This window comes from Strongylocentrotus purpuratus, unplaced genomic scaffold (assembly GCF_000002235.5).
Source record: "Strongylocentrotus purpuratus isolate Spur 01 unplaced genomic scaffold, Spur_5.0 spur5_scaffold_10, whole genome shotgun sequence".
NCBI lineage: Eukaryota > Metazoa > Echinodermata > Echinoidea > Camarodonta > Strongylocentrotidae > Strongylocentrotus > Strongylocentrotus purpuratus.
Genome location: NW_022145595.1, coordinates 23346798 through 23364678, shown reverse-complemented (window position 1 = coordinate 23364678; position 17881 = coordinate 23346798). Strand labels below are relative to the sequence as shown.

General features: G+C 36.8%; 1 protein-coding gene across 6 annotated transcripts in view; it reads left to right on the top strand.

The window, feature by feature from the left end:
- The first annotated feature begins 3905 nt into the window (after positions 1 to 3905).
- LOC594236 (cadherin-23) overlaps positions 3906 to 17881 on the top strand; it is a 154448-nt gene continuing 140472 nt past the window's right edge. For 4 of the 6 annotated variants that reach the window (XM_030979823.1, XM_030979822.1, XM_030979819.1 and 1 more), the window contains exon 1: positions 3906 to 4502. The gene's annotated coding sequence lies outside the window, so the exon portion shown is untranslated. The remainder of the gene's footprint in view (positions 4503 to 17881) is intronic. The other 2 variants (XM_030979820.1, XM_030979821.1) reach the window with 1 other exon arrangement.

Genomic DNA, 17881 nt, shown 5'->3' with positions numbered 1-17881 from the left:
GCCCTCCTTGTGTTTGCTCCGATGTATCATTTATTTTGGTCGTATCACTGACATGGCTGTCTCCCGACTGCCAGAGATGTGAATGCAACTTTCCCGAAGTCTTTTTTCGTGGATTGATTATAAAGTGTAATTAAATACAGAAACATTTCTATATCATGCAGATATATGAGATATCATTTCGGATAGTCGTAGTATTATCACACTCATCCCATAGCGCCATCCTTTGTGACTGAATAAAGAAAAACAAACAAAAAATCAGGAAAAAAATAATTGTGTACTTTATTTCTAGACCATTTAGAAAAAGGAAATAGTCTTTTGAGGAAATGAATTCGGAGCACTATAACTGAAAGAAATTTGGTAGATGAAATGATATGATATGTGTGTTTATGTGGGGCGTAGTGGTAAGGGTGTGTGTGAGACTGTGTGATAATCTGATTTTTTTTTTTTACATCTAACCTTCGAATAAAAGATGGATGAGGAGATAATATGAAGTTATACAATGGTATGTGTGTGTGTGTGTGTGTGTGTGTGTGTGTGTGTGGTTGCGCGCGCGCGCTCGTGTGTGGTTGTGTACGGGTTATTTAAACTGGTTTGCCATCTGCAAACTCCGACCTCTAGGCCTGTGCCAAGGGTAGGTTTAGTACTATTTAGAGTTTGCGTGGGCGCAAGCACGTGAGTGGGGATGTATTACTGTTACTACAGGTTGCAAGGGGCACATGGGACACGCGCCCCTCGGTAAAAAAAAGAAACTGGAATTGCTAGAGGAGAAGAAAAGTGGGAAGGAAAAGAGAAGAAAAAGAAGCATGAACCTTTGTTGTGCTTGTCAGATAAGTTTTCCCTAGCCAAAACGACCCTTTATTTTATTTTTTGGTACTAAGTGTCAAAGTTTAATAAGAATGGTTCCTATTAATGTATTCCACTCTCATGAAAATTTGTCCTTTCCCTTGTATGTAAAAGTGTATTCCTGATGTGTATATGCTTACATTAGTATTGATCTATTTGATAGGATAAGCATAAACTCATATTGTATCGGCTGGACAAAATTATTGCTTTGTCAAATGTTTTTGGTTGTTTAATATTATCGGGTTATATAATAACTATAAACAAAACAAACAAATAACCCTGATATAAATAAAAATCATGTATACGTCTTTTAACACTGTTTGTTATTTCATGTATTTGTAATCATTTTGTGTGTACAGGGCCTCTCTGAAAAACAGTTTTAATACTGAGAGAGTTACCCTGTTTAAATAAAACGAATAAATTTATTTTTAAAAAATCAAATGGTAACAACCTAACTAACACTAACACTATACTGCTACTATACTACTACAGTAACTACAAGACTAAACCTGACAGAAAATATTAGTTGTAGACTTTTAGTATTATAGAAATGTTAGAGCGCCGTATTAGCAGCATCGCTATAGCCGGTTAAGAACACTTGAGTACGTACCTAGACTGCTAAATCTGGCCAAGGAACCAATATTATTGCTATTATATATTTTAATTTCACGAGCTATATCATTACACGATGACTTCATTAATAGGTGTCCAGAGGATCCCTCTTTAAATATAATGTGTATATTACACCCTCTTCCTCCTCCCCGAAAAACAACAACCACACATGGACACATGTTTAAACATGCATAGATAAATATATTTGGTTATTGGTTGCCTTTCATATGAGGCTTTTATGTTCTAATCCCGATGGTTTCATGACACTAAAGAGCGCCATCACGTGGCGCTACAGCCACAAGAAATTGTGTGTATTCCTTTAAATACACTGTTGGTCATAAAGGTAGAATAATTTTCTTTTGTAATGTGAAACTTTCAAACGTAGTCATCTAATGTAGAGGATTGGAAACACACCCTCTTTAGGAGTCCTTGTAGGAATCACTTTGTTTATTTTCACTTCAAAGTAGTGATTTCAATCATTCTTTTTGAGAGAGGATTCCACAAATATAAATGTGGATTTCAACTGAAAACAGAAATGTTCCTTAATATGCCTCGTCAAAGAGCTGCCAATTTCGCAACGCTGCCAATCTAATCCATTTTTGGTGCATTAAATTTAACACAATCCAACCCCGCATGTCAAGCTTTAACTCTATTTAATATGACTTGCTTCAATTGTAGACCTATTGTCACAACTTTTAAACATCTTTCGCTTCCCTTTCATTCCAAGAGTCTGTGCTCTTTCATTAACCCTTCTCTTCCCATACACAATCTCCGGAAAGGGAAAAACAGTGAGGAAGAGAGTCTTTGGCATCGAGGGGGTTAGGCGCCTCTTTTGTGGGAAGGTGTCGAAGTGATGTTGTTGAATCGCACACCCAATTAGAGAATGAAAAGATGCATCCATTGCATGCATTGTCTGACACGTTGACGTCTAGTGTTTTCGTTAACACTGATGACACTGTGACTGGATAAACATGACACGTCGACTCTCCGAATAATTTGTTCACTTTTCAGAGTTTGATCATCTATTTTTAAACTTCACTGTGTAACGTTAGAAGTTTAAGGTCATCCTTAGATAAAAGCCCATTATGTAACCCTCCTTAGTCTCTATTCCTATGTATGATTTAGTTCATGCCACCTACAATTATTGATTCGGGATTATATAAATGTATCTGCATTCTTACCATGCTTGCTATTTATTCCTGTCACCCCCACCGATATAGTTTTACCGATATACAATATGGAAATTTCAAATAATGCTTTCAACACCAAAAAACAACAACACTAACCATATATTCCTCTTCTTTCTCCTCCTCATCGTTCTACTACTTATACTACTACTTCTACTACTTCTACTACTTCTACTACTTCTACTACTACTACTAATACTACTGCTTCTACGTTTACTACTAATACTTTTACTACTGCTACAAAGGCCTCAAGAGAATAATAAATGTGAGAGGAAGTAAAGAGGGAGAGAGGACGGGGCGAACTAATTAAAAACCAAATATTTTCATGATGGTATAGAAAGAAAGAGAGAGAGAGAGAGAGAGAGAGAGAAAAGATATTTATTTTTTTAAATGTCTCCACCCAATACATTTCGCGATGAATAATTTGCTAACATATTCATGCCAGAATTTCTGCTTCTACTTATTCACTATTTGCGTAACTCATGCCAAGCAAACCAACTTTTGTTCGCTGACATCTAGAATACCACAGAATACCTCACTGACAATGAAAGGGAGGAATAGAGTGAGAGAGACAGAAAGAGAAAGAGAGAGAGAGAGAGAGAGAAACAGAGAGAGAGAGAGAGATTCAGATAGAGGAAGAGGCAGAGGCAGAGGCAGCCAAACAGATATAGAAAGATAGATAGAAAGAGAGAGAGGGAGAGGGAGAGAGAGAGAGAGAGAGAGAGAGAGACGAGAGAGGGGGTGGGATAGAGAATGAGAGGGAGGGAGAGAGAGAGAGATCGGCAGACAGACACACAGAGATAGAAATATATATGTATAGAGAGACAGAGTGAGAGAGAGGGAGAGAGAGAGAGAGAGAGAGAAAGTGAGAGAGAGAGTGGGACTGGACATGGCACAATAGGGAAAAGGAGAGCGAGATAGAGAGAGCAAGAGAGAGAGAGGGAGAGAGAGAGACAGAGGAAAGATATATACATGGAAAAGGACGGCGGAGAAGTCAGGAAGACAATAATAATGCAAGAACGTAATATAAAATAAAGTGTCGTCAAATCATTTTTCTATTGTGTTCGGTTGACAAGCGAGTGGGTTGGGCATTGTTTGGCGACAACCCCTTTTTCTCTCTCTTTCTCTCCTTTTGCCATTTGTGTTCCCTCCACCAACTAGTATTCGGCTTATACACGCATAATAGCAAGCGTCCATATCCACTGCATGCAAACAGTGAATTGTATTCAAGCCGTCTCGCTTCGTTGAAGGAAAAAGTTTAAGAGTAGTGAAAAGAAGTTCTCCGTAATCACAGAACAGGTTGCGCCTGCTATATGCTTTGATTTAACCAACAGCTGATCGTCGGCTGGGAAGGGAAGGCATTCCAAGTTGCGTTTTGTCATCGGTTTCGATTACGGATTGGTCCAGGAAAGGGAACAGTTTCGTACCTTCGAAAATGTGACGCTCTATTTTGGGATTAACCTAATTCTATAGTGCTCCTTTGCCTCGTTTTCAAAAGACGAATTGAAATCGGTTGTATTACTATTTACAAATTGCACCAAACTTGTTGAGGGACACTACTTTAGCAGAACCAGACTTCGGTGTTACAATACACGCTGGAATGTACTTTTCGACACATTCTTATTACATTGTGATCGTGTACAGGTCCACTCATTTTGTAAGAAACTTGAGTAATTCTTGAAGAAGTTGACGGATATTTAGTGGCTGAGCTGAAATCCAGCATGCGTGTTGTGTCATCATGGTGCATGGATTGGAGCGGATAAGATAATCTAATCTCATATACGACGTGGAACAATTCAAAATATTGTGTTGGATAATCAACCAGCTTCAATAGTCCAGAGAGTTATACTGGGATAGAAGGTAAGTGATAATTATCAGTGACGTTGTAAATGTTCGTTAAAAGTTACACTGTAAAATCTTACGCCTAAATCTTACTCTTGCAAGGGCAACGCACACGAATACAGGTGAATATTTTAAAGGTAGAAAATGACACTGAAGTTAAAGAATATCAAGTTTCCGTAAGGAATAAATAAGATATTTGACTTGAACAACCAACTTACGCACTACATTCAACATGCCACCTTGATTGTCACGATATTCGGTATAAACAGAGAGTAAGTAATTTTGACAATGTTATTTATCTTGGAATGTTTGGATCAATACCGGAGAATCTTTCTGGGAATGTTATACAGAAAATGACATATTGATATAAGTGTACATATTTTAAGCAATGTCTGCGCTATACCAGAAACCAGAAAAACGCTTCGCTAAATATTTAGGCTATGAGAAGCGACGACCCTACGTTTGGCCTTTTGAAGTATATTACATCGGATTAGTTTACCATAGTATAATTTCTCTCTAAATGCCGATATCAGAGTAATAATGTTGGGGTCAAACGCACAAAACGTTTTTTTTTTATGTAAATACTTAAAAATGACAAAGGTACCACACGTGAATACCCGAGTATAATGTGTCTTCATATACCCCAAGGGGACCTTCGGTGTTTATTTTCTTTTCATGAACCGATGAATGTATTTACAATGTACTCACAATGTGCTATAGTCGTGTACACCTTCAGCATACTACATACTTTACAATACGCATTAGCATTGACTCTCTATGCTTTACTGGAGTGACTTTACCGACTTGCTCCTACATAATAATCATGACACCCCTCATAGGGGGAAATCGCATGGTATTCAGTGGACGTTTGACAAAAGATAAAGAAATACATTAATGAACTGTTTCCTTACACACCTAATTGTTGTGCAGAACAAAAACAACGAAGACATACTACCCACCCCATCCTCTCCAACCGGCGCTAAAGCCCAAGAAAGATTACCAACAGTCCTTTGCAGGACTACACACACACTCAAGAAAGAAAGATTACCGAAAGTCATTTTCAGGACTCCCCAATCCTCCTCACCTCTCTTGGTGCGACCGTAAGCCTACTGTATAACGAAAACATTTGAAAGGATTTTATAATATAGTAAAGAAAAAAAAGGATTATGGTTTGTTTTGAAAAGTTTCATTCGTATTTCTTTTTTCTTAAAAGAACTACACTGTTGCCCACGAAGTTTGAATAATTTTTCTCACATCTTTTCATGAAATTGTTGTGATATAATAATATATTCTTGATAGATGAAAGTTAATAATTTTTCAGAGCTTTTCTGACCAGTCTCTATATGACTCTTTAGATTTATCAATATAGTTCTGTGGAGGCAATAACTTGTTTCACCAAGAATAAACCATATTGTCACAATCATTTCATGAAAACAAGTAAGAAAGAAGTTAATTTCAACTTTATGGGCAATTATGCGACTGTCTAAATGAATTAAAAAGCCAATTTCCTCTTTCATAAATACCCTTCACAATCTCGTCATATTTTCTTTTCTTTGAAAAGGTGTTATGTATTAATTATGTTAACATAGGTTTTAATACGCAGGATACGATATTATCTGTCATTTCTATAAAAGTCCTATCCATGAATTCACATAATATTCTTTAAAACGTGGGATATCTGTTTAATTTGGGTCTGCAAGACTGTAACTATTGCGTATATATTTGGGCATCGTTTCACTAAATCTTCATAAGTACAAGTTCACAGGCATCCCATTAAAACGTGTTCATGTTGATAAACGTGTTTCAATGGGATGTCGGCGAATTTCTACTTATAATGGTTCCGTGAATACTATCCTGATCTCATTACAACAGCTATCCAATACCAATTCAAACATTCAAATTGTTTCAAGACAAAATTCACCACGCGAAGTAAAAACACAATATAAACTATCCACACTGTCGCATAATTATCGTTTCATATGAAAATGGCGTTCCAATATTTGATTCGGCTACAATTGCTCTACGGGTGCTTTATTTCGTCAAAGTTATAGGGTTAGGACAGGGTTGTAATTCGGGTCTTAAGGTTGCAACTGGGTTTAAAGTTAGGTCTTAAGTTAGCTTTAGGGTTAAGTGTAGTGTTTAGTCCAGAGCTGAAGTTAGGATCTAGATTAGTACTGGATAGTGTTCGCCGGGTTAAACACCATAAATACTTTTTGCGGGTATTATACAAGGTAGCCCATTGACAGATCACTGAAGCACAGTGCAATAAGTTGGTCGGATCCTCAGAATCTGCCCACCAAAGGTATCAAAGGTCACATTTTGTAAACATGGATTGTCCCGTTTCCACACCTGAACGCACCCTTATTCACTCTTATTGTGCCTGTTTAAATCCCTGAATTGTGCCGATTTCCCATGGTATGTAGGTACGATAAGATTCAGTCACTAGTGACTAACGGTTAAATTTCTATGGATTTATTTTCTATGGACGCCCATGATTTGTTTTTCTTCAAGATTCATTGATATAAAGTCATGATAAGCAAACGTCGCGGCAGTGGGGTGCTATATTACATTCAGTTGAATACATAGTTGCAGTCTGAGCATGAACAGGTGAAGGTCATTTCAGACCAAATTGTGAAATACACAGAGAAAGTTATGTAATCATCATTCATTTATGCACAAGCAGTGCACTCCATGATACACAAGTAGAAGAATTCTTTGAAAAGGGGGGAAACAAAGGCTATTTATGCAGCACTTCCATCGGTATAGGAGTGATTATTTCAAAATGTACAAAGTGGAACCTCTTCATGTTTTAAAGATCTGTGGATTTCCGGAGTCATTTTGGACATGTGCTAACCGTGAACTGGTCTATTGATGTACATGTAATTTGATTTATTTATTTCTTTGTCATACTGTATATACCCAATGTTATGGTCATGTAATAAAAATCACAAAGAAACAAGATAGTCATTTATGATTTGGAAATGGATATGGATCCTGGAAAATATGGGAAGGGTATCTATTTACCCATTCCTAGTTTTCCTTTCAAATTTAAAGCAATTTAATAATTTTAAAAAATCAGAATCAATTCAATGAAAAGTAAAACAATTCGTGAATTAACATTGACGATAAATTGACGATAATCATAACCAGGTCCATGTCCTTATTCAAAACCAAAGCAGGTACTTTGAACAGTGCATCATAGAATACAAAATGCAAGAGAATTTTAAGAGCATAGCAATACAGGAAAGAAGACGTAAATCCATTAACCATCAGTTTGTTTCTAGTCGTCTGTGCAAACAGTATTACATTTAAGAAATGAAAAGAGGATTATACGAAGAACGGAAGAGCAGGCGATGATAAAACTTCGATGAAAGAAGCAGCAACAATTACATGATTATGGCAGAAATGCAAAGAAGTTCATGATGGCAATTTTTTAATTTAGAGGAAGATGAACTTAATTAATACATTTGATGACAATGCGTAATTATGGCCTTCATCGTTATGATACGGTAATTATCTGTTGTCATACCCACGCATTATCATTGAAAATATTATTCACCTGCTAACATTTGTTCATATGCAGAATCATTTCGGGCATGCAAAAATCAAACATAAATTTGGCACAAGTATCAATCTAGCTGTTATCATTACATTATTATAGTAAAGTGTAAAATAGGTGACAGTAATGAGACTTGATTTCTATCTTTCTCATTTAATTTGGCATTAACAATGCTAAATAGAAGTAAGAGGTATAATAGGCTATGATGGGGACTGTTGTGTATTGTTGCCTAATAATAGTACATTCATCATAAACATCTCTCCAGGATTAGGGATAAGATAATATGTGCTATTATTAATCAGACTACCATAAATGGAGGTTGACTTCAATCTGGTGACAATATATCTCTGTCGAAAGTGAACTAAATGTAGATTGCCCCTCATTAAATGTTTAAACTTTTAAAGCATAACATTTTTTCTGACGTTTCTAAATCATCCCGAGTTAATTATTTGGAGTTTTTACAGGAATGCAATTTGTAGAGATGAGTATACTACATTATCTATATCTGGGTTACGCCCTTCGGAAAGTTGGTATAGAAGTAATAAGCGATATATATATACATATTCATTGAAATAGCAACTTACAAAAATGTATAGGAATATACAAAATATCAACCTCTTCATGGATATGAAAACATAGTGAAATTGTGTATTATTTTCGAAAAGCAGAGTCTGAATATATTTAAGCCAAATAAAATGACTTCCATAACATTTCAGAAGTGAGAATATTAGTAAAACATTTGGTTTTATCGCCCAAAGTTTCTATCGGACACACCTTGAATATTCAAAGTTTTGTGGCGAAATCTGAGAAACCTTGAAGTTTGATTTTGATTGATAATTTCACGGATTCTGTTTCAAGTTCGTTCTTGTGTTTATCAGCAATTCAGCAGCCAGCTCTCGATTTGTTTAAATCGACCACATGATACGTCAGATTTATGACCGAATTACTTTAACAAATCGATGGGAAAATGACCAGTGTAATTACATTTGTGGCACGACTTGTTTGCTAGTGTCATGGTTGGTTATTTGTTTTCATATAAAAGAGACAGTTTTGTGGAGAATTCAGATCCCAGACAACTTATGACAGAGAGAGAGAGGGGGACATAGAGAGACAGAGAGAGAGAGAGAGAGACAGATCCCAGACAACTTATGACAGAGAGAGAGAGGGGGACATAGAGAGACAGAGGGAGAAAGAGACAGATAAAGGGAGATAGACAGAGAGAGACAGATAAAGGGAGAGAGAGAGACAGAGATAGATAGATAGAGAGACAGAGAGAGAGATAGAGGGAGGGAGATAGAGAGAGAGAGAGAGAGAGAGAGAAGGGGGGAGGACATGATTTGAACTTTTGAACAAAGAGAAATAGCCTTCGAAACTAACACCCTAATGGTTTGAGCCATCTCTTGCCATAGTCATCCATCGTTCCACTTTCTTCCAGAAAGGGTCATCCTCATTCTTAAATTGCGCTGATCAGACATGATATATATTCCATATGTTATGTTCTCACTTTGATTTATCAAAGCATCCAGTGCTTACGTTTTCTTTTTTAGTTTGGTAACTATTCTTAATTTTGGTCAATTATTTGTCACCAGGGCGGTACCGGGTTCTAGTTTTAATGTCATACATAATCATGAATAACGATGGAATCTGTTGTTGGAAAGGATGAGATAAAATATATTCTAGTCATGATGAATCATTGAGGGCGATATAATTCTACCTTTAATCACACATACGAATAACAGAAGAAGATATGAAACTTTGTAACAAAAAATGTCATTAATTTTTGTTCATCAGGTGAACACACGAATGGCGTAACATTCCTCATAAGAAGTCATTCTTACGTATTTTTTAAACACCTTCTTGCTAAAGAAAAAAAAGGGAATGACAACTTTAGAAAGCCCAAATGATTTGACAGCCTACATGTCATGGCCATCAAGCACGAGGTGCCATGTTGAGAACTTATGGCTCAAACAAATCAGGTCTTCGAACTATTAACAGCAGCAAGAAAAACGACAGTCTCTCTTAATCCTTAACAAAAATGTTATTGAAAACAAAATGTTGAGTAATAATGTACCCAGCACGATGCTAATTTTGTGTACGACCAGAACTTTGGTAATCATGCCAAACTCGGTCGATTTTTGCTCAGTTTATATTAAGTGGTGACCGTGCATGAGCAACATATTACCCAAGATGAGCATGGCATTGTCAATAATTGGTCAGAAATCTAATTGCCCTCATGCCGTTCATGTTGGGTAATATTTACCCAACAATTCAAACCCTCCTTAATACCCCTGATTCACATCCATGTTTTAAATCGTCTTTATTGCTTAAGAAAAACGGAATGGCAAAGCCCGAAATCTCTGCACCATTCGAAAGTCTTGAATTCCATGACCACCGAGTCGTTCAGTCATGTCAATTAAGCTAGACTAAAGGTTATAGGCAGAACTAAAATCCTAGACCGATTATGAGAACGACATTCCCCTCCACAATCCCCAAGAAGCTCTATGCCCTATGTAACGGTCGTTGGTGTCTTCTGAACTTGACTAACACCCTTGGGGAGTGGCATAGCACACCAATACCAAAGCTTTAACGGTTTGACATCTTATCATGTCATAGTCACCAAGGTGTTAAGTTCAGGGGTGGTATTCTGAACCCTGTGTTATCTCTAATATTGTTGTATCTTTGAAGATAAGATAAAGTTTGTATTCTGAACATTGTTGTAACTTTTGTGTTATCTTTTGTTGTATCTTTTCTCTCATCTTATTGGCCGCGCCTGCGCTCATACTTTGGTGCGCTTGTACTTGTGCGTAATATTGATAAAGTGGCATTTAATTCTCATTTGCATATGCGCACGGGAGATAATATGTCGAGATAATTGGTATTCTGAAAGTTGTTGTATCTTTTACCTTATCTTATCTTGCATGGTATTTACAACAATATTTACAACAGGTAGGGGGTTGTTGTATCTTTCGTGGTGATATAATGGCGGCAATATTTTTTGCCCAGAACCAAGTTCGTGCCAATAGACGAGTTAGAAGAAGATTGCGTGTTGACCGAAAACATCACAGATGAGAACTTTCTAAGATATTACATGCTAGGATAGGACTATTTTAATGCTCTCATCTTAACCAATATAGTGAAAGCGTGATTTGTCTTCATGATCCACATTCAACAGCGCATAATGATGACGCGCGTAATAAGTGCTCAAATAACTAATTACGCCCAAGATTAGTATGCGCTAGGCGCATCTTCAGATATGGCATAACGTATTCCTATTGGTTGATCTACTTATCATGCTTATATAAAATAGATTTTGATTGGTAGGGTCCATAAAAATGGGCGTGTCATCAACGGTCAAAGATAAGATAGAGGCGGTCCTTCAAGAGATAACACAGGGATAAAACAATGTTCAGAATACCAACTTACAACAATATTAGCGCTGTGTTATCTCTGGAATATACAACAAAAGATAACACAAAACTTACAACAATGTTCAGAATACCACCCCAGGACTCAAGCTAAAATAAACGGGTCTTTGAACCTTGTAGGCATACAGACAGCAATATGGGAACATGGTCACTCCCTTCAAGAATGTCCGGCTGAATACCCCTATTGACAACTATTTCTTGTATCAGAAGTATATAAACCCTCCATTACCTCGCAATTTGGTAGAACTAAAACCCTAGACAGACAGCCAATTGAGAACAACAGTCCCCTTCAAAAAATCTCTTCATCGTCACAAAGGTATCAGGTTCAGGACTTTGGGCAAAACGCAGATTTGGGACTTGCTGGATCACCAGCAATGTGACAGTCCGCTCAACCATTCCTCAACACTCAACATTCATTAATCTCGGCATTATCATCCCTCATTAAGATTTAGACCCATCTTAACCCCATTATTCTCTCTACTTGTTTAACACCCTTACGAATTTGTTAAACACATCGATTTTGCTACAGTTAGACATCCTTTCATCATGGCCATCGAGGTGTTAGGTTCAGGATTGAGAGCTAACAAAAAAGGGTCTTGGAACCTTCTACCAACAACATTATGAGAATTGCGGTCCCTCTACCATTATATATGTTCTTAAAGCCCCTCCCCCCCCCCCTCACAACTATTTCTTGCATAACCTCCAGAATGATATAGATACGCCATCCTCTCGCCATCCCATTACCAGGCTCACGAAATGACCGTCTAACATCTCATCGTCACCAAGGTAAACGGTTCAGGATCAAGGGCTAAAACAATTTTTGGAACTCTGGACTATACTAGAGAAAGACAGTCTGCTTCACATTTCTTCAACTCTCAACGAACTCCAAGCCCTTGGATACCATTCCCAAATAAGCATTAAGATCATCTTATCCTCACAGCCTCTCAACTTGTGCAACACCCTTTCTGATTGGTATAACCATGGACCTACACAGTTAGACATCGTTACATCACTGTCACAAAGGTGTCAAGTACAAAGCGTTCAGGACTTAAGGCTATATAAGCCGAACTCTAAACCCTAGACCAACACCAATGTGAGACACCAATGTGAGGAAATAAAGCGCGTTGACCGCGAAGCAAAACTGATTATGCACGCATTTTGCCCCTTGAATCCGCATAAGTTCAAGACTTTAAAAGCTTTCATCACATTTCACACTTCTGTTTGTTCTCGATTCGAATCCTCACCTTTGTCATCCAGTCATACCTTAGGTATGACTTCATAACACCTTCCTTTCATTCACATCATTCTCGAGAAGAAAAGATGAAAAGGTAGAGGTCAAGAAACATCAACAATCTTTCTCTACCCTGTCTGGTTTCACGAGTTTGTTCCATTTGTGTGGTTCTAGCTACAAGCTGTCGAACAATTGCAAATGTTTTCTTAAGCCATTGCTGTTTTACCCCTGAACTTGTGATATGGTGCCACCGTGCCCAGAACTTTAACGCCTCCTTAAGAAAGAAAAAGAGCAACATTTTGCATTTCTTTCGCATTTCTATTTTAGTGTTAGTCTATCAATCTTTAGTTGTGTATATGGTCCTTCTTTCTGCATTCCGCACTTCTCTTCTATATTTTTCATTTATGTTTTCAATGCTTTCTGTTTATTATGACTTATATTTAATTCCTTGACCTTCTCTCCTTTTCACCAAATTTCACATATATGATGAATGTTTGTCTCTCTGTAAAATTATGTCAACGGTATCCTCGTCACGAATAGATATGGAAGTCAATTGCAGTGTGAGTTTTGCTTTAAGCTTAGAAAATCTTATTCATTCAAAACCAAATCAAATCAATTAATCTAGTTTCCACTGTAAATCTTTTTCCACTGTAAAACCTTACTGTCGGTAATGAGACGTACTGTAGGCTTAATTTCCCACAATCACAATGGGTGTCACATATTTGTTCTTGGTGAATAAAAATTCCACATGTTCATCAACAATATTTCGACAAGTGTTGCTATTCCCTCAACCCACACTATTTACACAACTGATACAGTTAAATTAATTTCCACTCATTTACGAGCAACAGAGCGATTTTGCACTGTTCCAGTCCAGCGAGGCCCAACCAAAGATTTTACTCAACCGCCTGAAGTTGTTTAAAATGCCATTGACAAAACTTTAAAACCGGCTAGCATTTTTTCTATATATTCAAATCACCGACTCGTGAAATAGTAAGCAATGGAGCTATTTTGATAGTGAATAGAAAGCCTGATACACAAAACATCTTTAGTGTATAGTGTTATAAGCTATAAAGATGTATTATGAGTAAAAAGCAGTGTTTGGAGATAACGAAATCTGTATAAAGTTACTTCCAGTTTGAAACTCTTTCAATCGATTTTACTAGCGAGTTATCATGTCATATCTAAAAGTTCTGCAAGTGTTAGTCAAATATTTGAATTTGTTGTTTATAAATTTAAAGCACGTCTTCAGTACCCTCTATAATAGAATAGGAAAAGCGGAGGAGTCGTGTTATAATGGTTAATTCACTTAAAAATTAATCTAAGGGTTGAGGGTTCGAATCCCAGTCAGACACTAACGTCCTTTGACAAGGCATTAATGCCACTCTCCACCCAGGTGTAGATGGGTACTCAGTATGCCAGAGTGCTAAATATTTGGCGGCTCGGCTATAACTGGGCAAATAATGTTGGGTAGTCTGGAGCGTCAGGGCATGACGAACAATCATGCACGCTATATAAGAAGCCATTATTATTTCAGTAACATAGTCGTCTACCTCTCTCAAACCAAGGAGGTACCAGCCTCCTTGCTCATACCTCGGACACCAACAAGACCCACGCCAGGACCCTGTTTCATAAAACTTGTTAGCAATAAAGATGCTACATTCCTATGACAAATTTGCTCTCAGCCAATCAAATGCCACAATTTCAGTAGATTATAACATTTGTTTAACCTTTTATTGATAACAAATTTTATGAAACAGGGCCCAGATACGGACGGGCCGAACAAAAATGACAATACGCTAAGTGTCCAATATTGGTCGGTTGGGAGTTGTTTTCGAGTCGCTTTGGAGGAGTAAGAGAGGTATATGCATAATAATGTATTCATCGCAACAACTGTAAGCGCAAGAATCAACATGACCGCAAAGAAATTTGTCAATAGCCTTGTCCGTTACCTTTCGAAATGTGTGAATATCATACGAACATATATATATATATATTACTTAATCAAAACATGATTTCTACGGGATGTACTATAGGGTATTGACGTTGCCCTTGAGTTGATTTCTCGAAAGTATTAGCGATTGTATTAATCCCCTTTTCCCCATTTTAAGAGAGAGAGACACACACACACACTTCATTTTTTAATTTTTGTTTAGTAATTTTGTTTTATCCCTCCAAATGTATAATACAAACATACAATTGAATAAAATAAATAAATGTTTTCAATATTGATTGCTAGCTTATAGTATACATAAACATAATTAAACAAAAACTCATTTGCAGTATATATAACTGAATAACAATTGAAAGTAAATTTAAAGTACATAAACATAATTTATAAGTCAATTGTACATATTATTCATTTACATACAAACAAAAAATTAGAAACACACACAAAAACACGCACGCACACGCGCGCGCACACACGTACGAGGGGGAGATAAGGTGGTGATACATATAGAGAGAAAGATGTCGATAAATACCAAGAGAAGGAAAGAGAAAGGGAGGAAGAATGCGTGATAAAATGAAAAGATAGTTACATGCATATTTCGGAGAAGGGGGAGGGGACAGAGAGAGAGAGAGAGAAAGTTACTTTGCGGATGTGAATACCTGTATATCGCTTAGAGGGTATTGACGCAGAATAATAATGGGGGCCAAAGAAGTTTTGACAAAGCTCTTGATTTGGCTTATTCCAAGTCAACCTATTTACTTTGAGCCCTCAAGTGTAAAAGCAACAAGCCCTTTTCTTGGACAAGCAATTTACACAAAAACTTTTGAGTGGGTCTTAACATCAGACGCTGTAAATACACACTGTACTGCTTAATAGATTTGTAAATAAACTGCCATTCGCAGACCCAATGCTGAGGAATTATCTCGTTTGTGTAATTTAAATCTCCCTTTTATCACTTTTTAGTACTTTTTTGGTCGTTCACTCTATATAAGCAAGTTGTTTAGCGGTAAATAATGACAAACTTTTGTTTAGAGTGTACAAATATTTTGTTGTTGACAATATGTCACAAAACATGTACTTCTTGCAATGTAGAAAGAGGGAGGTGGAGGGAGGGAGAGAGAGAGAGATAGAGAGAGAGAAAGAGAGCGAGAGGGGTAGGGGTATATAGGGCGAGATAAAGAGATGGAGGCATTGTAATTTTCTGATGATAAAGAGTATAATATCACAAGGTTCATGTTTGAAGGGATGTAAGGAAAAAATGTAAGGATATTTTGCACCCAATACATGTAAAATTGTATGGAATTTACTTTGCTTATCGTATAAAGTTAAGAACAGAATGCGAGAAGAAGAATATATTTGTATTTATTTTTGTATCGTTATGGCAACCCCATCACAAGCCTCATGTTTTGGGGAATTTCGCTTCTTTCCTCTTTCCTCTTTTCATGTATGTAGGCCCCTCTACATATCTGTGTTCATTCGATTGGCATAAGAAATAAATCTTTTGAATCTAAATCTGAGGGGAGGGTGGGACAGAGAGAGAGATAGGAGAAAGAGAGAGAGAAGCAGAATGGAATTGATTGTTTGACCATGGGTGATATGGTCTATGGTTTACGGACACAGCTTCAATGACACCCACTCTTTAATCTGCAGACCCTTTAAAAGCTGAGCCCCCTATCCTGCACTACTGCCCCCACATTTAAAAAAAGCCCAAGAAAGAAAAGGTGCGAAGCTACTCTAAAATAAGAGAAAACTAAAAACATAAAGAGTCAGAGAAGAAGATGGCGAATAGATGAGGTATCTGTTTTCGATTATATAGCACAAAGCATGAAAAGGTACATCTAACTCGTGAATACCGTATTATTGTCCCCATTACACTTTGTAGATTCCATGCCCTTTATGCGGTTATTTGGCCCTAAATTCCAGACCTATTATGACAGATAAATACTAAAGACGCCCTAAATGTTAATACACGTTAACTTTCTTCTCCTTATAACTTTTCCCTTTTTTTTTCTATTTCTTTTTATCATAAAACAAAATTAAGATGGAAATGTTTATTTCAACCCTTATTTCAACCCACCTTACCTTCATTATGTTCAAATGTGTTCAAAATTACGTTGAATGTATATTCCATTTTTTAATGTAGTACATGTATGTTACTTAATATGCTTCTCATTGTATGATTGTCTTGTATATTGTTCTTTAAAACATGTTACCTGGACTTATTTTACATTTTCTTACGTTTTTGCACAATAAAGGTGATGTCAAAAAACACACACCAAGGAACACGTAGCCCATAATGTGTTACTGTCTTTGAAAATGCTATAATTTCAGATGGCATTCCTATTCTGGACATAGAATTCATCGATCAACATACTATGGGGATGAATGTGTATAATAATGATAATGATGATAATAATGGCAATAATAATGATGATGATGATTATGGTAACCATAATCAGTATAATGATAGTAACACTAATAATGATAATAGTATTAATAAGATAATAACCGTAAACCATGTAATCCACATTCCTAAGAAGTATCACCTAGAAAACGACACTTCTTCAATATATTTTCCAACACATATATTTCATATGCTACCAAAGTAAGCATGTCCCATCATCTTCATGAACGCGCAAGTATAATCCTTCTTTTTTAAAGAGCGACCTGACTATTTTCCCTCTAGTGCAAATAATTCTGAATAACAATGTTGCACCTTTAAATTATCCTCAGGATTATTGACTTTCTGCATGGTTGCTTGAAATTTTTAACACTCACTTTGAATAAGAGTTCAGTTTGATAAAATAGACGTTCCTCGTCGAATGTGTGCACAAAGCGTCCTTACTAGACCCGTGGGATTTATAGAACTCAACAAAGAGTACCCTCCTGATATTTGTCGCGAAATGGTCTTGAGATACATGTACACGTTATATTCACCAATCAAATTTAACTAGACTACTATTAAGTGTAGACCCATAAGTTATATCTCCAATGTCAAAGTTGGCGTTGGTGAATAAAACGCGTGTCTCAAAACCCTTTCGCGGCAAATACACATTATCTTGAAGAGGGTTGCATGCGGATGTGGGATTGTTAGAAAGAAGTGGGGGGGGGGGGGGGCGATTGAGGGGCAAAAAATTTACTTTCACATACGTACGTACGTTCACATATTTGCATAGAACGTCTTTGCTAGTCCTGTGGGATTTATAGAACTCAACAAAAAGTACCCTCTGA